The following is a 26523-nucleotide window of genomic DNA, read 5'->3' as shown; positions in this document are numbered from 1 at the left end:
CCAGGCAAGAATACTGGAGTGGGTTTCCATTTCCTTCTCAATGCATGAAAGTGAAAAGTGAAAGTGAAATCGCTCAGTCGAGCCCAACTCTTAATGACTCCATGGACTGCAGCCTACCAGGCTCCTCCATCCATGGCATTTTCCAGGAAAGAATCCTGGAGTGGGTTGCCGTTGCCTTCTCTGTTCATCTCACTACAGGCAGTGCAAAAATAGGGGCAGGCTGCCCTGCATTGATCGAAATGGAATTCCAAAAGGAGGGGCTTCAAGATCCAGGTGTATTGTCAAGTTCCCTAAGCAAGGAGCAGGTCACCCCTGAGGGCTGTGAGTGCTGGACACCATCACTGAACTCCCCTGGTAGACTCGGGGGCCGTTCTCAGTCCTGTGCCCTGGCGACTGTGCAATCTATTTTTTTCTTTTTTCCCCTTTGGTGAGCTGCGCAATCTTGACAGACACAAGACCCTTGAGATTCAGGTTCAGCCTGACCACGCCCCCAGCGGTTGCCTTCAGAGGAGACACCGCGCGCATGCGCCCAACTCTGCCTGGCGGCCAATCAGATTGCAGACGCCGACACCTGGCAGCCAATCATTGGTGGCAGCGGGCACACCAGGCAGTTGAGGCTGCGCTCCAGGGCCTGAGGAGGCTACCTTGTAGCCTTGGGCTACAGCCTAGGGGCAGGTGAGGTGCCGGCAGTTCTGGCACCGTCGCCAACGGGACCGGTAAGGACTGGGGACTGGTGCAGCCAAAGCGGTGCCGGAGGGTGGAGGGGAGGGTTTCTAGGGTCCCCACTCGAGCGGGGCCAGGCTTGGCGGGGCGGCCTGTGAGGGCTCACGGGACCTCAGGAGGGAGTGAGGCCGGGCCCACAGGCCCCAGGCCTCTTTCGCCCTCTCCCTTATCTAGTTTGGGCAGAAACTGCTCTCCAGCAGCCTTCCTGCCCTAGGGGTGGGACGAGTCAGTTCAAAAGGCCTGTCAGGCCCCGGCCCCCGCCAGGTCTCCTGTGGAACCTAATGTATTTAAACACACACACACACACACACACACACACACACACACACACACACACACACACACACACACACACACACACACACACACACACACACACACACACACACACACACACACACAACTGAGAAGAGATAGATAAACATCAGGGCTTTGTGTCTTAGAATTAACTTGAATCAGTTTCTGTGCCTGAAAATTAAAGATAGGTACTAGTGAGCTGAGATCTTTCAGGCACTTCCTCTGTTTTTCTATTGATACGTCTATGTTTTTTTCAGGCAATGACACTTTGTTTTGTTTATGAATGTATTGAGTATCTGTCAAGATTACTATTTTGTTATTGCCTTTTGTGAATTTCCTTGTCTACTTTGCTTGTTCTTTCAGGTAAAATTTATTATTTTATTAATGTTACCAAAACATTGTAAGTAAAATTACTATTTATAGAAATAAAAAATGTTTTTAAAAAATTATTTCTGTTGTCCATCTTTTACAAATAACATGGCATATTTTTGTTTCTTTCCTTTTTTTAATAATCTTATTATGTTGGCCAGAAATTCTAAACAGTGATGTGTAAATGGGTTTTCTTATTCTTAGTACCATCAAAGGCAATGAGGATATGGTTTAATGAATTTCTATTTCTGTTTTAGATTTTAAAGAGAATTGTTTTATTGATAGTTTACAACATCCGTTGAGACATTTACTTTTCTTTCTTTCTCCCTTCCTTTCCTTTTTTTCCTTTCTTCCCCTGACTCTCTTCCTTTTTTCTTTCCTTCCCTTTCTTTCCCCAAGTTTTGGCTTGACTGGACCTTTCTCAAGCAAAAGTAATTCCACTCCTGTTTGAATATTTTCCTCTCAGAATCCCATTCCATGTCTCATTTCTAATATTGGAATTAACCTCCTCTTCCCCTTTACTAGATTCAATCACAGTTGTATCGATGTTTCTGATTTTCTTTTTCCAAAATGCAGCTCTTGTTTTATTATCTCAACAAGTTTTATTTTTGTTGTTTTCTATTTTTGTTTCAATTTATATATGCCTTCTACTTTCTTTAGAATTTTTTCTTTATAACCTTGTATTTTAAAAGTTTTATTTGCAAACTTTCATGGAAATATATTTGATTTGCAATGTTGTGTTTCATATGTATATCAGAGTGATTTAGTTATGCAGATACATATCTATTTTTTTTAGGTTCTTTTCCATTATAGGTTATTACATGTTACTGAGTATTTCTTTCTTTTTTTTTTTTTTATAGACAGTTTAGGGTTTGACCTAATTTTATTTAAATAGCAACTTTTGTCTTAACCCCAAATATTTTTATGTATACATTTTTTAATTAAAATTTCATTCTCTATGACTTTTTGGCAAGTTAATTCCAAAGAATTCACTACTTGCAGGCTGAATGTTTCAATTTAGTTTACTGAGAATAAAGTTTTCCTTTATCGATGCACGATGCTGGATGCTTGGGCTGGTGCACTGGAACGACCCAGAGGGAGGGTATGGGGAGGGAGGAGGAGGAGGAGGGTTCAGGATGGGGAACACAGGTATACCAGTGGTGGATTCATTTCGATATTTGGCAAAACTAATACAATATTGTAAAGTTTAAAAATAAAATTAAAAAAAAAGTTTTCCTTTTAGCTCTGAGGGTATTGTATATATACACTGACATGTCTATATGCACATCTTTTTCAGATTACTACAATTTTTTAGGATATATAAATATATTTTAAAAGATATTTTCTGTTTGTATGGAAAAAACATGAAATATTTTAATTCTAGAAATTTGTTGCCCCAAATGAATATAGTATAAAAAGTAAAGGTATAAAACTATTCCTTTGAGAATAATCCCTACTAACAGAACTTGAAATGTTAAAAAAATTACTCATAACACTTACTAAAGGTGGTAAGAAAAACTTTATTCAAGGTAAGAGTACTAACAGCAGCGTCTTATAATGGGGGAGAGAGATTGAGCTTAAGTCTGACTCAGCAGGGATACAGCTGGGATTTATAGCTAAGGAACACGGTGTGTCCATGCAATTGCAAAGAGAGACTGGGAGATTGAAAAGCAATTAACAACAACAATAGAGTGGGTGTCAGTGGATGGAAACTTATTAAGAGGACCATAAGGGTGAGGGTGGATTCTGGCTCAACTGAGAGGATCGTTGCTGAGGCTAGGCAAGGCTGGTAAGATATTGAGGTGAATGATAAGGAATTTGATCTGATACTGAGGGTGGTCAGATTAAGGGTGAGGTATGTTTTCTAAACTGAAGTAGAAGATTCTGGCTTAGTTGGACTAAATGGACAGGCACCCCAGGATAAAGACATTGTCCAAGTTGGCAGTGCATTAATGAACTACTATTGCATAACAAATTACCCCAAACTAAAAGCTTAAAACAATATTATCTCATACTGCTGCTGAAGGTTGGGAATCCAGGAGTAATTCAGTTGAGTGTTCTGGCTCAGGGTTTCATGAGATTGTCGTCATCTGAAGCCTTGACATGGGCTCGTGGATTTCATTCCAATATGGCTTACTCACATAACGGTTGAAACCAGTTTCCTTGCTGGCTATTGGGAGAAAGCCTCAATTCTTTCACATTGGCTCTCTACTGGGCTACCTGAGTGTTCTTAAGATACGACTAAGTTGGCTTCTAGAGTGAGTGATCCAAGAGAATGAGCAAGGAGGCTGCATTGCCTTTTATGACCTAGTATCAGACACTTCATTTTCTTTTCTACATTATTCTAACATTAGAAGTGAGCCACTAAGTCCAGCCCACATGTGAAGTGGAGTATAAGGTCCACCCTTGAAGGAAAGGATTTGTGGACATACTTTAAAACCACGTGGTACACACATGGCCACAAATTGTTTACATACTTTTATGTCCAAAATGCATTTTCCTGCCAATTCTTTCAAATAATTTATCCACTATAGCATTAACTTGAAGTTCAGGACCTTGTCATCTAAGTCAGGTCCAGATATGGATACGAGTCCACTTGTGCAGTATCTCAAGTGTTCAGTCACTCAGTTGTGTCCTACTCTTCGCGACCCCATGGACTGCAGCATGCCAGGCTTCCCTGTCCATCATCAACTCCAGGAGCTTGCTCAAACTTAAGTCTATTGAGTTGGTGATGCCATCCAACTATCTCATGCTCTGCTGTCCCCTTCCCCTGTCTTCAATCTTTCCCACATCAGGGTCTTTTCCAATGGGTCAGTTCTTTGCAAATACTTTGCAATACTTTGAAGCCAAAGTATTGAGCTTCAGCTTCAACATCAGTCCTTCCAATGAATATGCAGGACTGCTTTATTTTAGCATTGACTGGTTTGATCTCCTTGCAGTCTACTAGACTCTCAACTCTTCTCCAACACATCAGTTCAAATTATACAAGTGTGGTTCTTCTAGACCTGATGATCTGTGGAAAAAAGAGATGAGTTAATCTTCTCACTTTTCACAGCCAATATACAGTGGTGGGTCAGGCATAGATAACCTTCTAGACACTCCTGTTCCAAAACGGGAGGGAGATGGGAGTCAATAGTAGCAGTTCTGAAATCCCACGGGTTCTTGTTGGCAGTCCTTTGATTAGGATTTAAGGCCTGGAAAGTTCTAGGCTTCAGCCTCTGAATTTTTAATTCTGCCCTCTGACATGATTCCATTGCATGAAAGATGGGTAGTATATGGTTATAGTGAAACAGTCTCCCTAGCCTGCTTCCTGCTTGTCGAAGGTAGAAGTCCAGAGCTTTCTTATTTTGTACTATTGCTGGTCCTTTCAGTCCAAGCTGAATTTAAATATGTTATCTTAAAAACTTGGTGTGTCTCCTGATAATCTTGCTTGTGTTCACGGCAAAGCACCCCACCCAAAGCCACCATCACATGTCTTCATAATAAGGCCTACTCTGTCTTGGGTTTCTGCTTTGATAGCTGAGGGATAACATCCTGAAACTTGGTAGAAGTCTTATTGTGTGACTGAAATGATCTCTGAGTTATACCCTAAACTCTTTGGAGGACATTGGCCTGCCTAAATAATGCCATGAAGCATCCACTTCAAGCTTTCTGAGGCTTAACAAAGAATTTTACAGTCACACTCATCTTTAGACCATCTTTATTAAAAAATAAAAGAATTGACATATAGGTGACATAAAATGTTATATTTAGACCACCTTATCTCAATGCCCTGGATATGACCTTGCTTGAGAGCCATCAACTTTAGCATCTTCTGTCATCTTAAAAGACTGGAAAATTTCCAAATCAACAAGTTCTGTCTTCTATTTTAATAGTCTTTCTCTTAAACTTTTTTAAATCTCCCTTCATATTTTACTATAGGCAGCAAGAAGAAACCAGGAAGCACTTTTGGCTGTTTGGCTGGAAGTCTCTTTAGCTAGATATCTCAATTAATAAGGTACAGTTTCTACTTTTCATAAACTGCAGGTGTAGTGGACTTTCCTCTGCACACTCCCCAGGCTCTTTCCTCCTGCCTTTCCTTTCTGCCAGGCATCCTGGGTGCACCACTGTGATTCCACTTAGAACCAGTTTGCTCAGTGAGATAACAGGGATCAATTGCCTGGCTTCAGTGCTTCTGCTGTCCAGAGTCTATGTACTTTTCCCTAAGACATTCATATTTTCGCTATCCAACTTCCATCACCTGACTAGGTCAATTCCGACAGCTCATACTCACAAGCGTATTGGCAGGGACTTCTATGCACACACGTGCACACACATGTGTGTGTACACAGTAACATCCCTGAGAGGAAACTTGCAAATATACAGAACTACAAGCTTTCTTCTCCAGGTACATGAATTTTGTAAGCACCCAACTTTCCTTGTCCTGGTTGTTTTCTTTCACTTGCTCATTAATCATGTCAAGTTGCACTTCTTACTTTGTGCTGCTACTGCTGCTAAGTCACTTCAGTCATGTCCAACTCTGTGTGACCCCATACATGGTAGCCCACCAGGCTCCCCTATTCCTGGGATTCTCCAGGCAAGAACACTGGAGTGGGTTGCCATTTCCTTCTCAGTGCATGAAAGTGAAAAGTGAAAGGAAAGTCACTCACTCGTGTCTGACTGTTCGCGAGCCCACGACTGCAGCCTACCAGGCTCCTCTGTCCATGGGAATTGCCAGGCAAGAGTACTGGAGTGGGGTGCCATTGCCTTCTCCATCTAACTCTGTGACTTATCCTCAAAGGTTACAAAATCTTGGCATTTGCTAGTGACATGGACCGACCTGCAGAGCAGTGGGCAGGGTTAGAAGTGCTCGCCATGAACAGCTGTATGACATGCGCCTGCGTTCTGCATTCTCCCATCACCGTGGACAGGGTCACAGTACCAGTCACGTTGGCCTGATCCATTGCCTGTGCATTCCTTAAGGGGACCAGAAGACAAGGACCTCTGGGCTCAGCTGACTTGGAGAACCACTTTATTGGTGTGCACCTATCTAAGTCATTCCTTGTCAATGTTATGCCCCTCTTGCTAGCCTAGCACTCCTTATGGCCCACAACATTCTGAGTGAGGCCCCTTGTTCTTCCTATCTGTGTAGCTTTCTGTGTGCACCTGTCTACTTGTGCCCCCAAGTGCTATGTCCATGTAGCAGGAAAAGGCCAAAGAGACCCCTGAACCTCCAAGAGCCCCAAGAGACTGTGATAGGCCTGGACCTGATCCAATGTTGTGAAGAAGGTGCACATGGATACAGGGTCTCTTCTGATACAAAGAATCGTACCTGAGGCCATAAAGGTAAGGTGGCATCCCTACACATTGTCCCTTCTGTTTAACACTACCCATGCACACGGAGTCCCTGAACAGAGGATGCCCTGGAAAACCTTCCTGTTCTGGGCCCACAGTTCATGCCTCCCTTGGGCAGAAAGCAGCTTTTCTATCACAAATGCACCAAGAGGGCTTGAACCACCCAGGCCAAATGCCAAGACTCTCTTTCAGTTGCTCTCATTATGCCCGGGTAGGACTCCCCTACAGTCATGCATCTCTGCTTGCCTACACAGCCCACGTGCCAAGGAAGCCAGCCCTGGGTTGGGCCCGGGAGCATCCAAGATTGTCACCTGGAAGACAGCTTCCTCTGAGTGTCACCTGGTGCAGATCCCCTATGACAAAATCAAAGATTTTGCTCCAGCAAGACTGCCAGAATCCTCTCTCAGATACAGATGCACACTTTTGCCCCTCAGGCCCCCAAAGCCAGGGGCAACACCCCAGAAGAAAGAGGGAATTCACGTCAGGACTTTCAGCATGAACCATGGGGTATTTTTGGCAGGACAGCTATTGCCTAGACCCTGGACCCTGAAAACCAGCATGCCCCCGAACTGCCCCAGGGGCTTCCCTGTCTCCCACTCTCTGAGGTCCCTTGGGACATGCAGTTAGCCCACCTTCCTTGCTCCCTCCCTGTTCCCTCCCCTCACAGGCTCATCTGGGTAGAGGGTCACACACGTACACCCACCTACGCTTTCTCACCTTTCTGCATTGCCAGGGAGGCAGGCTGGAAGTGCCTGGAGGCATGCCATGCACACATCCTGTCTCTCCTAGGATGCCTGTGGTTTTGAAGGTACAGCTTACTTTAGCATGTCTCATGTCTTGTGTCCCAGTGTGTGCCACCCTCAGGGAGGGAGTGTGCTGGCTGATGGGCTGCTCCTGGACAGCACTGGCCCAGGACATTCCCAGTTCTCCTTCTAATGTGTGTGGAGCAAGTCTCCAGTGCAGCAGGCAATCTGTGCCTCTTTCTCTTTCGGGTCTCTGCCCAACTCAGCAGGACCTTAGCCTCCTCACCATCCCGGGTCTTGCCATAGCCACGTCCACCATTTCAACTGGCCTGTCACGAACTCCCAGACTGAGGGCTCCACAGGCAGTGGTTTCAAAGCCCCACCCCACCTGATTTGCCCTGTTCAGACCATGAGCCCCCTCTTCCCAGTCCAAACACACACAACAACACAGTAGAAATGATGAGTATGTTTTGTGTTTGGTCTAATTGCAGATATCTGGAGCCAAGGTCGAGAGTTATCACTGGCCATCCTTTCCTCATTCCCATCCTGGACAGGGTCACTGCAGAGGTATGGCGACAAACCACCTTCAGAATGGGGAAGCCTCGTGCCTCCTCTTCTGGTTGTTCAGCACCTCCTCTCCTGTCGCCTTCATCTGCATCTGCCCTGGGCTGCACACACACACACACACACACACACACACACACATAAACACAGTTGACACAAGCACATGCGTGTGTACACAAACATGCTCAGCATGGGACACAAATGTAAACAGGGAACACCGGTGTTTCAGGAGGTGAAGATGACCAAGTCCATCAATATTGGAGATGGCGACAGTAGGCACCATTTCCTGCCCTTGGGGCTCCCTGTCCACCTCCTCCCTGAATTCTGCCGTATTTTCCCAAAGCAGCTTGAAGCTGCTTTGAGCACAGCATTTCTGGTGGTGGTGGGATGCCAAGATATGAATGTGGAAATTCACAGAAGATCCCAAAGTCAGTACACAGGTGCAGTGGGACCCTGGAGAGGACACCCTTTCAATGATAGGCCTTCCCAGGGTAAAGGGCAGGAGTGAACTGCCCAGGCAATCTCAAAATCAGTGAGTAGCAGGCACCGGGGGATGGCAGGACCCATGGAAGGATGATTCTGAAAAAGATAATTAACCCTGCCTCTGGTAGTATCACCTAGACTCTTGTGATGCAACCACAGCTGATTAGATAGAGGTAGACTTGCTTCACTCACGGAAACACCAAGTCCCCAAATCCACAGTCTCAGGAGGTCACCTGCTACATGCATGACCCAAAATCAGGCTCCACAGCCAACTTGTGTGACTCTGAGCATCTCCAATTGGAAAAGGACAGTGTCCTGGATACTATACAACTGTCCCTTCAGGGCTCACTTCCAGACCCCCTCTCCACATATGTATCTGTCAGTTACTCTCATGGAAGAACCTTCCTCCCTGGGGTAGTACTTCAAGGGATCATCCCACATGTCTTGCCAATGATCTGCTGGCAACATGAGCAAGGTCAGCCTGGGCTGACCAGGCCCCGAACCCTCCCATGAGCAGCCCAGAACTCCAACATCCATCACAAACTGTGTGCAGGCCCACCTCAGCAACCCCACTCAGCAATCCCACCTCAGCAAACCTGTTCGATTCTGGGCATTGTGGCCTGACAGCCATTTGGGAGAGTTAAGGCTGGAATCCAGCCTGCGGCTGCATGCTCCCCCATTCAAAGTCCCAGAATAAGTGGGCTGTAGTGGAAAGACGTGCCCTGTACCTTGAAGAAAGACAGGGGAGACTGGGGTGGGCTCCATAGATGGATCATCCACACGCTTGCACACCCACACTCATCACCCCGGGAGCCATGTTTTACCAGTGATGTCAAGGTAATACTCTCTTAATGATCACCGTGTTCAAGAAGTAGGGGTTGTCCCAAAGGAAAATATTAGCTTGCAGCGGGACCGCAGGTGGCTCCGCACCAGCATCTGCCAGGATAGGAAGGAGGGAAAAGGTGCAAGCTTGTAGGGGCCTCAGCTTGCCTCCCAAACAGGCATTAACAGCTTCCACAATGCCTCTCCAAAGTCTCACAGTGCAGGAACATGGCTAACCCGGGATCCTCCCACTCCCGCTAGGACCCATAACCACCCTTCCTCAATCTCTCTCACTGACCTTCAAGTCGATCATGTCTTGATCTTGGTCACTGATCATGATGGAAACTTGAGGGTGGCTCATAATCCGCTTTAGGTCAAGGAGCCATTCAGGCCACATGCCAGGCCAAGAAGAGCCAGGAGCATCAGCCCTAGTCTGGGGGTGTAACAAGGACACTGGAACAGGCATCTGCAAGGAGCTGGGCACTGCCTCTTGCCCAGCCATTGTTGATGTCCTCAGGCCCTGCCATACCATCAGACACACTAATGGCTCTGGGCCCTTGTGGTGGTGTGCATCTTCATTCCCCAAGCAGGGGCTGTTTCTGACCACTACTGTTTTCCTCCAGACCTGTGTATGCTGGGTAGTGGCATGTCACTGCTTACATGGTTCAGACTTGCAGTCCTTGACAAACCATGTCTGAAAGCAAAGGGGTTCTTGTGTGTGTGTGTGTGTGTGTGTGTGTGTGTGTGTGTGTGTGTACGTGTGTGTGTGTTTTTGTGGTGTGTGTGTATGTGAATGACTCACATGTCTCAACGATATACTGGGATCACCCATATTTACAATAACAACTGTCTGCCGATGCTGCTCTGGTGTACCGTCTATGGTCATTCTTGACTCAGAGGCCTTGGGTGCTGCTCCTCCTCAGATGCAGGCCTGAAGGAGATACTTAAAGGCATGGCTGCAACATGTACATGTGTGGCCCTGCCCAGAACCTACTCAGCTGTGCCTTTTGAGCCTGCCAATTGCCAGCAACTTTGGAAAATTCAGCAGTGGCCACAGGACTGGAAAAAGTCAGTTTTCATTCCAATCGCAAAGAAAGGCAATGCCAAAAATGTTCAAACTACCGCACAATTGCCCTCATCTCACACACTAGTAAAGTAATGCTCAAAATTCTCCAAGCCAGGCTTTTCAGCAATATGTGAACCGTGAACTTCCTGATGTTCAAGCTGGTATTAGAAAAAGTCAGAGGAACCAGAAATCAAATTGCCAACATGCACTGGATCATAGAAAAAGCAAGACAGTTCCAGAAAAACATCTATTACTGCTTTATTGACTATGACAAAGTCTCTGACTGTGTGGATAAAAATAAACTGTAGAAAATCCTGAAAGAGATGGGAATACCAGACCACCTGATCTGCCTCTTGAGAAATTTGCATGCAGGTCAGGAAGCATCAGTTAGAACTGGACATGGAACAACAGACTGGTTCCAAATAGGAAAAGGAGTTTGTCAAGGCTGTATATTGTCACCCTGTTTATTTAACTTATATGCAGAGTACATCATGAGAAACGCTGGACTGGAAGAAACACAAGCTGGAATCAAGATTGCCAGGAGAAATATCAATCACCTCAGATATGCAGATGACACCACCCTTATGGCAGAAAGTGAAGAGGAACTCAAAAGCCTCTTGATGAAAGTGGAGAGTGAAAAAGTTGGCTTAAAGCTCAACATTCAGAAAATGAAGATCATGGCATCCGGCCCCACCACTTCATGGGAAATAGATGGGGAAACAGTGGAAACAGTGTCAGGCTTTATATTTATGGGCTCCAAAATCACTACAGATGGTGATTGCAGCCATGAAATTAAAAGACACTTACTCCTTGGAAGGAAAGTTATGACCAACCTAGATAGCATATTCAAAAGCAGAGACATTACTTTGCCAACAAAGGTTCATCTAGTCAAGGCTATGGTTTTCCTTTGGTCATGTATGGATGTGAGAGTTGGACTGTGAAGAAGGCTGAGCGCTGAAGAATTGATGCTTTTGAACTGCGGTGTTGGAGAAGACTCTTGACAGTCCCTTGGATTGCAAGGAGATCCAACCAGTCCATTCTAAAGGAGATCAGCCCTGGGATTTCTTTGGAAGGAATGATGCTAAAGCTGAAACTCCAGTACTTTGGCCACCTCATGCGAAGAGTTGACTCATTGGAAAAGATTCTGATGCTGGGAGGGATTGGGGGAAAGTAGGAGAAGGTGATGACAGCTGATGAGATGGCTGGATGGCATCACTGACTCGATGGACATGAGTCTGAGTGAACTCTGAGAGTTGCTGACGGACAGCGAGGCCTGGTGTGCTGTGATTCATGGGGTTCCAAAGAGTCGAACACGACTCAGCAACTGAACTGAACTGAACTGGTGTAGCCCCAGGTGCTGTCATTGACCTGGCTCTGGAAATTCCAACCACAGGTTCCTGCTCCGCAATCCAAACAGCACACTCCTGTGTCCCCTGTGACTGGCAATAACTGGGAGCTCTCCCTGAGTATCCAAAGGATACACAGGGGTGCCAAGTGTCTGATACTTTTCTTCATGGGACAGAGAGCCTGTTGCTGCCCGGATGCTAGGGGAGTAGGGAAAAACCCCACCGTTTGCTACAGTTGATTGCCACTGTTTGGGGACACTAGAGCCTTAGGGTACAGAGCTCGCTCTGTGTCTCTTTATCTTTGCTTCTGGCATAGCACTGTTTTGGGCAACCCTTCTGTGTGTGTAGCTGGTGCTGGTGTCTGTGTGTCTCCATCTCTCTAAGTAGTACTGTTGCCATCTGCCACTTTCTGGACACCAGCGCTCAGAAGAGATGCGAAGCATGCCTGCCAGGGAGATGCTAAGGACAGCTCCTCATTAAGTTCCACGACTCACCTGTGTCGGAGACATCCATGTCTGCCATTTATCATATTGAGGCCCTTTCAAAGTGGTTCTGTTCTCCATGTGAGAATACATCCCAGCCTGCCCTGTCGCCCAAGCCTGTGGTGCCTGGAGCAGCACAGGATCACACTAAGCCAGCCATCCTATAGTCCTGATACACAATATGTGCATTCTACAAAGACTTGAGCATGGGCAGGACCCACCTGATTCAGTGCAAGGACCGAGATATGGGCTCAGTAGTGTTTGCTGGGGAGTTGAACAAGGGGAGGACACACCTTAGTTAAGGAGCAGGGAGCGAGTTGTGGACTCAATATTGCTTGCTGGGGGCTTAAATAAAGCCAGAACCAGCCTAAGAGTCAGATGCAGGCCCAGAAGTCTTGGTCAGGGACTTGAACATGTGCAGTTCCTGGCCTGGTTCACTTTAGGGACAGAGATGCAGGCTCAGGAGTATTTTTCAGGGGCTTGAACAAGGGCAGGACTCAGCCTAGTTCAGTTCAGGAACAGAGATGTAGGTTCATAAGTATTTGTCAGGGTCTTGAATTAAGGCAGGACCCTGGCGGGTTCAGGACAGGGAGTGAGATGTGGGATCAAGAGTGTTTCCTGGGGGATTGAACAAGGGGAGGACACACCTAAGTTCAGGGGCAGGGATCTAGTTTTGGGCTCACGATTGTTTGCCAGAGTCTTGAACAAAGGCATGACCCAGCCTGCTGCACTGTAGGGCTTAGGAGAGTTTGTCAGAGTCTTGAACAAGTGCAGGAACCAGCCTGCTTCAGTGCAGGCAGCGAGATGTGGGCTCAGAAGTTTTTATCAGGTCTTGAACATGGGAAGTACCCAGCCTACTTCAGTACAGGGACCAAGATGTGGGCTCAGGAATATGTGTTGCGGGATCTAACAAGGGCTTGGCCTAGACTTGTTCAGTGCAGGGACAGAGATATGGGCTCAGGAGTGTTTGTCGGGGCTTGAGCAAGGGCAGGACCCAGCCTAGTTTAATGCCGGGACCGAGCTGTGGACTCAGGAGTATTTCTTGGGGCTTGAACTAGGCAGGACCCAGCCTAGTTCAGTGCTGGGACCTGGATGTTAGCTCAGGAGTGTTTGTCAGGGTTTTGAACAAGCGCAGGACACAGCCTAGTTCAGTGCAGGGACCGAGATGTGGGCTCAGAAGTATGTATTGGGGGATCTAATAAGGGCAGGACCTATACTCGTTCAGTACAGGGACCGAGATGTGGGCTCAGGAGTATTTTGGGGGCATTTCAACAAGGGCAGGACCTGGCCTGGTTCAGTGCAGCATGTGAGATGAGGGCTCAGTACTGTTTCTTGGGGTTTGAATAAAGGGAGGACTCAACTTATTTCAGGGGCAGGGAGCGAGGTGTCGGCTCAGGATTGTTTGCCGGAGCTTGAAAAGAGGCAGAAACCTTCCTGGTTCAGTGTAGGGACCGCAATGCAGGCTCAGAAGTGTTTGCCGTGGGTTTGAACAAGGGCAGGACCCAGCCTACTTCAGTGCAGGGACAGAGATACAGGTTCAGGAGTGTTTGCCAGGGGTTTGAGCAAGGGTTGACCCAGCCTAGTTCAGTGCTGGGACCGAGATGTGGGCTCAGGAGTCTTTCTCGGGGCTTGTACAAGGGCAGGACCCAGCTTAGTTCAGTATGGGGTCAGAGATGTGGGCTCAGGAGTGTTTCTCGGGGCTCGAACTAGGACAGGACCCAGCCTAGTTTGGTGCAGGGACCAAGATGCAGGCTCAGGAGTGTTTCTCGGGGCTTGAACAAGGGAAGGACCCAGCCTACTTCTGTGCAGGGAACGAGATGTGGGCTCAGGAGCATTTGCTGGTGAGTTAAGCAAGTGCTTGACCCAGCCTCGTTCAGGGAATGAGATGTTGGCTCAGGAGTGTTTGTTAGGGTCTTCAACAAGGGGAAGACCCAGCCTAGTTCAGTGCAGGGATCGAGATGTGGCCTCAGGAGTATGGGTTGGGGATCAAACAATGGCAGGACCTAGACTCATTCAGTCGGAGAAGGCAATGGCACCGCACGCCAGTACTCTTGCCTGGAAAATCCCATGGATGGAGGAGCTTGGTAGGCTACAGTCCATGGGGTCGCTAAGAGTCGGACACGACTGAGAGACTTCACTTTCATTTTTCAATCTCATGCATTGGAGAAGGAAATGGCAACCCTTGAACTCTAGTGTTCTTGCCTTGAGAATCCCAGGGACGGGGGAGCCTGATGGGCTGCCATCTATGAGGTCACACAGAGTGAGACACGACTGAAGTGACTTAGCAGCAGTAGCAGCAGACGTGTTCAGTGCAGTGACTGAAATGCTGGCTCAGGAGTGTTTGTCAGGATCTTGAACAAGTGTAGGACCCAGCCTACTTCCATATAGGGAGCGAAAAGTGGGTTCCGGAGTATTTGTTGGGGTCTTGAACAAGGGTAGGACCTAGGCGGCTTCAGTGCAGGGAGTGAGAGGCAGGATCAGGAGTGTTTGCTGAGGGAGTTGAACAAGGGGAGGACACACCTTAGTTCAGGAGCAGGGAGCAAGTTGTTCACTCAGGATTGTTTGCCGGGGTCTTGAACAAAGGCAGGAATCATCCTGGTTCAGTGTAGGGATGGAGATGTTGGCTCAGGAATGTTTGTCTGGGTTTTGAACGAGGACCCAGCCTAGTTGAGTGCAGGGACTGAGATGCAGGCTCAGAAGTGTTTACCAGGGTCTTGAACAAATGCAGGACCCAGACTGCTTTTGGGCAGGGACCGAGATGTGGGCTCAGGAGTATGTGTTGGGCCATCCAACAAGGGCATGACCTAGACTGGTTCATTGCTGGGAATGGGATATGGGCGCAGGATTGTTTGTTGGAGTCTTGAAGAAGGGCAGGACCCTGCCTAGTTCAGTGCAGGGACAGAGATGAAGGTTCATAAGTATTTGTCAGGGTCTTAAATAAGGGCAGGACCCTGGTGGGTTCAGGGCAGGGAGTGGGATGTGGGATCAAGAGTGTTTCCTGGGGGATTGAACAAGGGCAGGACCCAGACTGCTTTTGTGCAGGGACTCAGATGTGAGCTCAGGAGTATGTGTTGGAGGATCTCACAAGGGATGGAACCTAGACTCATTCAGTGCCTTGACCAAGATGTGGGCTCAGGAGCATTTGCCCGTGGCTTGCGCGAGTGATTGACCCAGCCTAGTTCAGTGCAGGAAATGAGATGTTGGCTCTGGAGTGTTTGTCATGGTTTTGGACAAGTGTACGACCCAGCTTAGGTCAGTGGAGTGACCGAGATGTGGGCTCAGGAGTATGTGTTGGGGCATCCAACAAGGGCATGACCTAGATTGGTTCATTGCTGGGAATGGGATATGGGCACAGGACTGTTTGTTGGGGTCTTGAACAAGGGCAGGACCCAGCCTAGTTCAGTGCAGGGACCGAGATGTGGGCTCAGCAGTATGCATTGGTGGATCTAACAAGGACATGACATAGACTGGTTCAGTGCAGGGACCGAGATGTAGGTTCAGGAGTAATTGTCGGTGTCTTGAACAAGGGCAGGACCTTGGCAGGTTCAGGGCAGGGAGTGAGATGCGGGATCATGAGTGTTTCCTGGGCGGTTGAACTAGGGCAGGACACACCTAATTTCAGGGGCAGGGAGACAGTTGTGGGCTTACTATTATTTGTCAGAGGCTTGATCAAAGGCAGGACACAGCCTGCTTCAGGGCAGAGACCGAGATGTGGGCTCAGGTGTATGTGTTGGGGGATCTATCAAGTGCAAGACACAGACTGGATCATGTGCAGGGCAAGAGATGTGGGCACAGGAGTGTTTGTCGGTATCTTGAACAAGTGTAGGACCCAGCCTAGTTCAGTGCAGTGACCGAGAGGTTGGCTCATGAGTGTTTGTCGGGGCTTTAACATGGGAAGGACCAGCCTGCTTCAGTGCAGGAACCAAAATGTTGGTTCAGAGGTAAGTGTTCGGGGACTAACTAGGGCAGAACCTAGACTGGTTCACTGAAGTGACCAAGATGCGGGCTCAGGAGTATTTACTGTGGGCTTGAGCAAGTGCTGGACCCAGCCTAGTTCAGTGCAGTGACCGAGATGTGGGCTCAGGAGTGTTTCTCGGGGCTTGAACATGGGAAGGACCAGCCTGCTTTTGTGCAGGGACTGAGATGTGGGCTGAGGACTTCACTGGAAAAAAGATGATTTCATTACTAATGAGTGTAATGCCTACACATAACCATTACGTGTAACTAGTCCATTGTGCCATCCAGGAGCACCTCAAGATGCAAGGCAAATGCAAGCAAGTAGGAAAGGGGAAGTTAACAGTACCACAATTATAATGGGGGATTTTAATACCCCACTCACACCTATGGATACATCAACTGAAAAGAAAATTAGCAGAGAATCATGAGCTGTAAATGTGCTTTTGTATGTTATCTGCCTTTACACTTACTGTAATGCCTCTGGTATGGCAGGAGGAGATACTACATAGTTGGCCATATTTAGTAGTGGCAGGAAGTTAGCTAGAACAATTGGTAGAGTTGGGAAATTGATAAAGTCCTAATATAAATATGTATCTTCTAAACTAGTGCTATCTTCCTTTTTTATAAGTGAAGAAGTACTCACCAAGAAAGTGAAATCCCAGATATGAGGTTATATGATCTCATAATTGGAATATTCCTAAGAGAACAGTCTACATGCATATAAGTGAGTCCTGGCTTGAGCCCAATTAATTATGCTAAATGTTAGAACACGTCTGATAGAACACATCTACAAGTCTCACACACCCTCCCTAAATTAACATCTCCTGAATTTCTAAGCTATGTCTCCATACTTGGTATAGTATCGTAGGCTGAGGCTTTAAGGTTGTAAAAGCTCATAGAGGACAGAGACCACATTAATTTATTACATTTGGAAATATCTCCTCAAGGCCTGCAGCCAGGTCTGGAGCAGCTGCCATCACCCTAAATGTCCAGAAGCTAGATCTGAAATCTGCCCTTCCTTCTCCTCTCCAACTTCTTCCATCTTATCACCAACCTGTGGTGTTGTCTGTCCCTTGCCCTGGAAAGATACTTTGTTCTTACAGTCTTCATCATCTTCCTCAGGTGCATATACCCATTGCCTATATTTCATTCTGTCTGCTGATTGAATGAACACAACTTATGAATGGAAAGCAGAGGCTGAAGACAGGCCTGCATAGAAGCTTCTGAAGTTACCTAGTGGGAATCTGCACTGACATGTGGCTACGTTGAGTGTTATTAGTGACTTGAATACTATCAACTTGGTCATCTGGGAAATGCACATTTTCGGTCTGAAACTGGCACAAAAGGCTTTTTTTAATTACTTCATTTTTGTGTACGCCTTCTGTATAGTGTTCTTTTTTTTTAAACTTTACATAATTGTATTAGTTTTGCCAAATATCAAAATGAATCCGCCACAGGTATACATGTGTTCCCCATCCTGAACCCTCCTCCCTCCTCCCTCCCCATACCATCCCTCTGGGTTGTCCCAGTGCATTAGCCCCAAGCATCCAGTATCGTGCATCGAACCTGGACTGACAACTCGTTTCTTACATGATAGTTTTTTCTATACCTGGTACTGTTACCTCCAAATATTCCGTTGAATGTGCCTTGGGCCTGATATGCACATATTCTGTCTTTTAGGCAGGCTAAGATGGGAGGTTCAGAGATCTTGTTGACACAGTTTCTCAAGTTGGTAGAGGACTTACAATCTACACTCTTTATCAATTACTGGGACATGTCCTTTTTTTTTTTTTTTTTCCATCCATCTAGCATCTGTTTATTTTTTATTTCTAATTTTATTTTATTTTTAAACTTTACATAATTGTATTAGTTTTGCAAATATCAAAATGAATCCGCCACAGGTATACATGTGTTCCCCATCCTGAACCCTCCTCCCTCCTCCCTCCCCATACCATCCCTCTGGGTCGTTCCAGTGCACTAGACCCAAGCATCCAGTATTGTGCATCGAACCTGGACTGGCAACTCGTTTCTTACATGATATTTTACATGTTTCAATGCCATTCTCCCAAATCTTCCCACCTCTCCCTCTCCCACAGAGTCCATAAGACTGTTCTATACATCAGTGTCTCTTTTGCTGTCTCATACACTTATTGTTACCATCTTTCTAAATTCCATATATATGCGTTAGTATACTGTATTTATGTTTTTCCTTCTGGCTTACTTCACTCTGTATAATAGGCTCAGTTTCATCCACCTCATTAGAACTGATTCAAATGTATTCTTTTTAATGGCTGAGTAATACTCCATTGTGTATATGTACCACAGCTTTCTTATCCATTCATCTGCTGATGGACGTCTAGGTTGCTTCCATGTCCTGGCTATTAGAAACAGTGCTGTGATGAACATTAGGGGTACGTGTCTCTTTCCCTTCTGGTTTCCCTCAGTGTGTATGCCCAGCAGTGGGATTCCTGGATCATAAGGCAGTTCTATTTCTAGTTTTTAAGGAATCTCACACTGTTCTCCATAGTGGCTGTACTAGTTTGCATTCCCACCAACAGTGTAAGAGTGTTCCCTTTTCTCCACACCCTCTCAGCATTTATTATTTATAGACTTTTGGATCGTCCATTCTGACTGGTGTGAAATGGTACAACATAGTGGTTTTGATTTGCATTTCTCTGATAATGAGTGATGTTGAGCATCTTTTCATGTGTTTGTTAGCCATCTGTATGTCTTCTTTGGAGAAATGTCTATTTAGTTCTTTTCAGTCATTTTTTTGATTGGGTCGTTTATTTTTCTGGAGTTGAGCTGTAGGAGTTGCTTGTATATTTTTGAGATTAGTTGTTTGTCAGTTGCTTCATTTGCTATTATTTTCTCCCATTCGCTAAGAAGGCTGTCTTTTCACCTTGCTAATAGTTTCTTTTGATGTACAAAGCTTTTAAGGTTAATTAGGTCCCATTTGTTTATTTTTCAATTTTATTACATGTCCTTTGAAGGGCTGCAGGTGTTAACAATGAACTTTCCTGGACCTGTGCTTTTGTTGCCCTAATGGCCCTTCATAGAGCTGAGGACCATGTGATTATCCTTAGGCCCTTCAGTTTGGACTGGATTTTATCCTTTTGTTTGTTTGTTTTTAAACAGATATATACTTTGCAAGCTAGAATTGTGGTTTTTTGGGGTTCTCACAAATTCAGAGGACTGGCAATAAGACTGGTGGCCATAGATGAGAACTTTTGCCATGGAAAAGGTGACCTCATCACACCTGCAAACCCTCTGTGGGAAAGGTCCAGGTGGCTCCAACCGTTTGTGGGAGACCTTGTGATCCTCTAAGCTCCCCAATGGCTAGTGCAGCCTATTGTCTTGGGGAGGTTAACAGAGGTATGATTACCATAATGTGCTTGCTTTGTGTCACCACTAAAGTAATAGGTAGAAATTGTTCTAGATAACATCCCTTTGCAATGACCATTCCTCAGGATTGGTGAGGTCCTATCATCAGGATTCAGAAGGAAATCAGTGTGAAGGATTAAAGGGGCATACTGTATGTTTTTGACAAGGTCATGCTGACTTGCTGATGTGTGTACTTTCTTCTATAACTTTCTGTAAATTATGCCCCTTCCATTATTTCCTAGGTGATATTTACCCATATAATAGAAAGAATGGCCATCCTTGCTCAATCCCTGAGGAATTGGAAAAATCTTAGGGGGCATTAGGAATCTGTGAGGATTATCACTTGATGGGTAAGATGGTTCTTTACCATTTTAATTTTGCTGAGAACCTAAGTAAGTACGGTGAGTACCATTAAGTCACTTAGTCCTGTCCGACTCTTCCTGACCCCATGGATTGTAGCATGACAGGCTTCCCTGTCCATCGCCAACTCATAAAGCCTGCTCAAACCCATAACCATCGAGTCAGTGATGCTGCCAAGCATTTCATCTTCTGTCCTCGCCCTCTCCTCCAACCTTCAATCTTTCTCAGCATCAGGTTCTTTCCCAGTGAGTCAGTCCTTCACTTAAGGTGGCCAAAATATCCAAGATCCAGTTTCAGCATCAGCCCTTCCAATCAATATTCTGAACTGATTTCCTTTAGAATTGACCCCTTTCATTTCCTTGCAGTCCAAGGAACTCTCAAATGTTTTCTCTAACACCACATATCAATAGCATCGATTCTTTGGAGGTCAAGATTCTTTAGGTCCAATTCTCATCTCTGTATGTAGCTTTGACTAGACTGACCTTTGTCTGCTTTATAATATGCTGTCTAGCCTTGTTATAACTTTTCTTCTAAGGAGAAAGCATATTTTAATTTCATGAACAGAGAGTCACCATCTTCAGTGTTTTTGGAACCCACCCCCCAAATACAGTTTCTCACTGTTTCCATTGTTTCCCCATCTTTATGCCATGAAGTGATGGGACCAGATGTCATGAATCTCATTTTGAATGTTGAGTTTTCAGTCACCTTAATCACTCTCCTCTTTTACTTTCCTCAAAAGGCTCTGTAGTTCTTTCCATGTTCTGCCACATGAATTGTGTCACCTGCATATCTGATGTTATTGATATTTCTCCCAGCAACCTTGATTCCAAACCCTGTTTCATTCAGTCTGGCATTTTGTATGATGAACTCTTCATGTAAGTTCAATAAAGATGTTGACAGTACAGCCTTGAAATACTCCTTTCCCAGCTCGGAACCAGTCTGTTGTTCCATTACCTTTTCTGACTGTTGCTTCTTGACCTGCATACAGATTTCTCAGGAGGCATATAACATACTCTAGTAGTCCCATGTTTAGAAGAATTTGAAACATTTTGCTGTGATCTACACAAACAAGTCTTTGGCATGGTCAAATAGGAGTAGATGCTTTTCTGGTGTTCTCTTGCTTTTTTGATAACCCAACGGGTGTTGGGAATTTGATCTCAGGTTCTGCCCTTTCTAAATCCAGTTTGAACATCTGGAAGCTCATGATTCACATTCTATTGAAGCCTGGCTTTGGGAATTTTGAGCAGTACTTTGCAAGTGTTTGAGATGAGTGCAGTTAATTGGTAGTCTGCACATTCTATGGAATGCCTTTTATTGCGGTTGGAATGAAAACAACTTTTCCAGTCGTCTGGCCACAGCTGAGTCTTCCAAATCTGCTGGCATGTGGAGGGCAGCACATTCACAGCATTATTTGAAAGAGCTCAACTGAATTCCGTCACCTCCACGAGCTTTGTTTGTAGTTAGGCTTCTAAAGTTTGACTTGACTTAGCATTCCAGGAGGTCTGGCTCTAGGTGAGTGATCACACCATCATGCTTAACTGGGTCATGAAGATCTTTTGTGCATAATTCATCTGTGTATTCTTCCCTCCTCTTCTTAATAGCTTCTATTTCTGTTACATCTGTACCATTTCTGTCCTTTCTTGTGCCCCTCTTTGCATGAAATTTGCCCTTGGCATCTCTGATTTTCTTGAAGAGATCTGTAGGCTTTCCCATTCTATTTATTTCCTCTATTAATTTGCATTGATAACTGAGGAAGGTTTTATCTATCCTTGCTATTCTTTGGGACTCTGCATTCAAATGGGTATTGTTTTCATTTTCCCTTTTTTGTTTAGCTTCTTTGTTCTTTTCAGATCTTTGTAAGGCCTCATCACTTTGCCATTTTGCATTTCTTTTATATGGGAATGGTTTTGATCCCTGATTCCTGTACAATGTCACACCTCCACCCATAGGTCTTCAGGCACTCTGTCTGTCAGATAGAATCCCCTGAATCTATTTATCACTTCCACTGTATAATCATAAGGGTTTGATTTTACATGTGTAAAATATACTAATTCCCTATTTCATGCAGGAAAATCTTCACCCAGACTTTTTTCAAAGAAATAAAGAGAACCCTTTATGTTATTCAGGAAATACATGAAATATAGCTGTACATGTTTGATGTTTTAGCTCAGATATCAATTTCTGATTCATTGAAAATTCTCTATTTCTTGTGTACAGTTCAGTTCAGTTCAGTCACTCAGTGCTGTCTGACTCTGCGACCCCATGAATCTCAGCATGCCAGGACTCCCTGTCCATCACCATATCCGGGGGTTCATTCAAACTCATGTCCATCGAGTCGGTGATGCCATCCAGCCATCTCATCCTCTGTCGTCCCCTTTTCCTCTTGCCCCCAATCTTTCCCAGTATTAGAGTCTTTTCCAATGAGTCAACTCTTCACATGAAGTGGCCAAAGTACTGGAGTTTCAGCTTTAGCATCATTCCTTCCAAAGAAATCCCAGGGCTGATCTTTAGAATGGACTGGTTGGATATCCTTGCAGCCCAAGGGACTCTCAGTAGTCTTCTTCAATATCACAGTTCAGAAGTATCAATTCTTCAGTACTCAGCTTTCTTCTCAGTCCAACTCTCACATCCATACATGACCACTGGAAAAACCATAGCCTTGACTAGACAGACCTTTGTTGAAAAGTAATGTCTCTACTTTTCAATATGCTATCTAGGTTGGTCATAACCTTCTTCCAATGAGTAAGCGTCTTAATTTCATGGCTGCAATCATCATCTTCAGTGATTTTGGATCCCCAAAAATAAAATCTGAACACTGTTTCCACTGTTTTCCCATCTATTTCCTATGAAGTGATGGGACCAGATGCCATAACATTTGTTTTCTGAATGTTGAGCTTTAAGCCAACTTTTTCACTCTCCTCTTTCACTTTCTTCAAGACGCTTTTCAGTTCCTCTTCACCTTCTGCCATAAGGGTGGTGTCATCTGCATATCTAAGGTTATTGATATTTCTCCCAGCAATATTTATTCCAGCATGTGCTTCTTCCAGCCTAGCGTTTCTCTTTATGTACTCTGCATATAATTTAAATAAGCAGGGTGATAATTTACAGCCTTGACATCCTCTTTTCCTATTTCAAACCAGTCTGTTGTCCCATGTCCAGTTCTAATTTTTGCTTCCTGGACTGCATATAAGTTTCATGGGTACAAAACTGGAAAAAATTTCATATGTGAATAATCTAGATTTCATATGAGAACACTTCTTCCCAGATTGTCATATGTGAAATACACAGAATTCCAAGTCTTTTATCAGAAGATCTTTCATTCAACCTTTCTTGATGGAAATATAGAGAATTTCAGAGCTCAAGCATGAAAATCTGTGGGAAAATTCTATATTTCTTGTAGGAAAATGAATGCATTTTTTCAAATGTTAAATAGACAGTATTCAATGTTTCATGAAGAAAAGACAGCATGAAGATTTTCAAATGATAAATATGAAAAAATTCCATATTTCATGTGAGAAAACCTGGGACCATATTTTGATTTGTGAAATAGACATTTTTGTATTTCCTATCAGAGAATCTGTATCCTGATTTTCATAACTCTAACATGAAAGATTCCACATTTTATGCAGAAAATATTGTATTTATACTTTCATGTGAGATGTATAGAGAATCCCTCATTTCAAGTTGGAAAAACTGTCCCCAGATTTTTATATGTGAATAATAGAGAATTTTATATTTCACATTCTGGAATATGCATCTAGATTTTCATATGTGAAACTGAGAATTTCATCTTTTATGAAGGACTATCTCATTTCAGATGTCTGTGCTTAAAACAGATAATACCTTCATCAAGAGGCGCCTTAATTCCTATTATTCTTCTGTTATTTGGGTGTTGTCATCTGGATAACTAAGTTTGTTCATATCTCCCACATAAATTTTGTGTCTAGCTTGAGATTCATCTAGAATTTTATTTTTTCATGATGTTCTTTGCACAGAAGTCAAATAACCAGATAACTAGATAGCTTTGACTTATTCCTTTCCTGATTTTGAATCAGTTCATTGTCCCATGTCCAGTTCTAACTGTTGCAAATTTAATAGCGTATACATTTCCCAGGAGACAGGTAAGGAATTCTAGTATTCTTTTCTCTAAGAATTTTCCAAAATTACTTTTATTTTTTTATGGTTTGTGTGTGATTCACAGTGTCCATGTCATTAACAGAGACAATTAAGCAGATATAGATGATTGTATGGTATCCCTTTGCTTTTTCTATGATCCAAACATCAATTCATGTGTACCTCTTATGACTGAATCACTAACTACACATTCCTGTGTTTTTGTTTGTTTGTTTTATTTTTTGGTCATTGTTTCTGTTGTCATTTTCTCTCTTTATCAAGTAGTCAAGTACCAACTGGTAATTTCCTGTGAACTTGCCAACTTATTCTACAGAAATTAAATTATGCCCATGGCAGTCTCTGACCTTTGACACCCACTGAATGGAGTTAAGCTTTGAGATTCAAAATCAGACATTGGTACTCTGGGAAAATGTCAGGAACATTCAAAAAATAGCTAGATATATTCAAGTGCTGACTTTTTGAGCCCAGTTATGCTATATTTTATGTGGAAAGTTCTGCATTTCTTCATGCTGATAACAACTCATCATTAGGAGAAATTTGCAAGGGGGAAAACAACAACAACAAATGTCCTTGATTGCATGTTGGGATTCAAAGTAGTACCAGTTATGTGTGTACATAAGCAATGTCCCGTCAAACATAGTAACTCATGTCCACTAATGTTTCATGTTTTGCTGTCAAGGAAAAAGAATAATAGAGCTTTCCAGGAAAAACTGAGTAGTTCAAAGAAGGCAGAAATGTAGAAGGATATGAAATGCATCTCTCTCAATGTATGGATCAGAAATAATACTTCTACATGGTCAATAGTTTTCCCAGAGCATCAGATAAATACTAGCAGAAGACCCTAGTCACCAGAGTGTCACATGTGGGTTTCAGACATACCTTTGTGGGAGGGAATTAAGATGGGAGAAGGAGTATAAAAGGAAGCAAAACAAAACCTGTGCCTTGTGGTGGGAGATGGAGAAGCAGGGAAGAGATTTCCAGAATGAGGCAAGCCCCTTCAGTAAAGGGTAAATTGCTTTGGACTGAAGGGAAGCAAGGTAAAACAGCTGATGAAATATTATTTGTATAGAGCAAAAGTTACACAGACAATGTGTGTCGTGGCTCTATATGGCCCAAACTGCAATTCAGCTCAACCAGTGTGTATGGGTCTGGAAGATGGAAGGTGGGATTTAGAGAGTCATTCTGGGACAGGACTGATGTTGACTATGTGGAGACGGCCTGATGGAGCACCTATGAGTTGTTGTGTACCAGGGAATGCCTTCTGAGAATTCCCAAAGTGCCAAAGAGAAAAGACCTTACTGCAATGTCACACACAGGAGGTAGAAATACCTTTGTAGCCATTCCTCTTCCCACCTGTTAACACCTACAACAAGGTAATACAGAAAGACCAGCCAGAAGTACCACTCATGCTCCTGAAAACACAGGCTAGAAAAGGATCCCATTAAGGCCAAATCTCTTCTGCCCATGGCTGCTGGCTCCTATTCATAGTTGGCACCACCAGGGTTCCAGCATTCTAAGCAGCTGTACCACCACCTGTGCTCATCAAGGCAGACCCCAGTGTCCCACAAGTGTTTCAGGGCAGACTCCTTTGGTGATCACATGTGAGGAAGGATGGAAATTACACCTGAGACCCAGAGACAGAGCCATTAAGGAAGAGGATTGGAAATCTTCCATCCAGTTGTGCACACTGCAGATTAAATACACACATTTATGACAGGGACCCTGTATCTATGGAATACATCAAAAGATGAAAAGAGGTCAAATGAAAGATGATGCCCAGGCTCAGGAAGCTGTAAGAACACATGGGAATTATAGCAGTTTTGAGTCTATGTTGTCCTTAGAAACATCCAGAGTCCAGTTTTCTCCATCTTTGGGGAACTTCCCAAAGAAGTGTAGTTGTCCTCTGGCTCATTCTGGGGACTAGGGCACTGACAGATGAGACACTAGGAAAATATGTATTATTCTTCTGATGCATTGAATTGTTGTGTTGTTGGTGGACTATTTTTCTCAGTTGTAGGCTTCTTTGTTACTACACATTGATTTGGTCTTTTAAGATTATTTCAAGCATATTTTTTATTTTTTGTATAGCTATTTCTACTTTCAAATTGGTTTCCTCTTTTCTGTGCCTTTTGTTGCTGTTGCTTCTCTTTCTTTTTTTTTATTTTTTTTTTAAACAGGTATTACAAATTCTGCTATATTAAGTGTGAGTTTCTGTTATTCTGTGGGGACTTTATCTGATCTTCTTGTCAGATTTGCTTTCTTTATTCTTCAGTTGAAACCCTGCTCTAGTGTTGTTTTTTTGCCTTTAGATTCACTTGATTGTTTCTGTTTATGAATCTGTTGTCTTCTCTGTAGTATTTATTGCTTGTGGTAACTTTGATTTTTTTTTTTTTCCCATTTATCTATGTTACTTTTTAATCTCCTCAATCTCTTACTATGGTATCATGGTTCTCTGAGCA

Source organism: Bos mutus, unplaced genomic scaffold (genome assembly GCF_027580195.1).
Source record: "Bos mutus isolate GX-2022 unplaced genomic scaffold, NWIPB_WYAK_1.1 CTG218, whole genome shotgun sequence".
Taxonomy (NCBI): Eukaryota; Metazoa; Chordata; class Mammalia; order Artiodactyla; family Bovidae; genus Bos; species Bos mutus.
Note: the sequence above shows the minus strand (reverse complement) of the source record.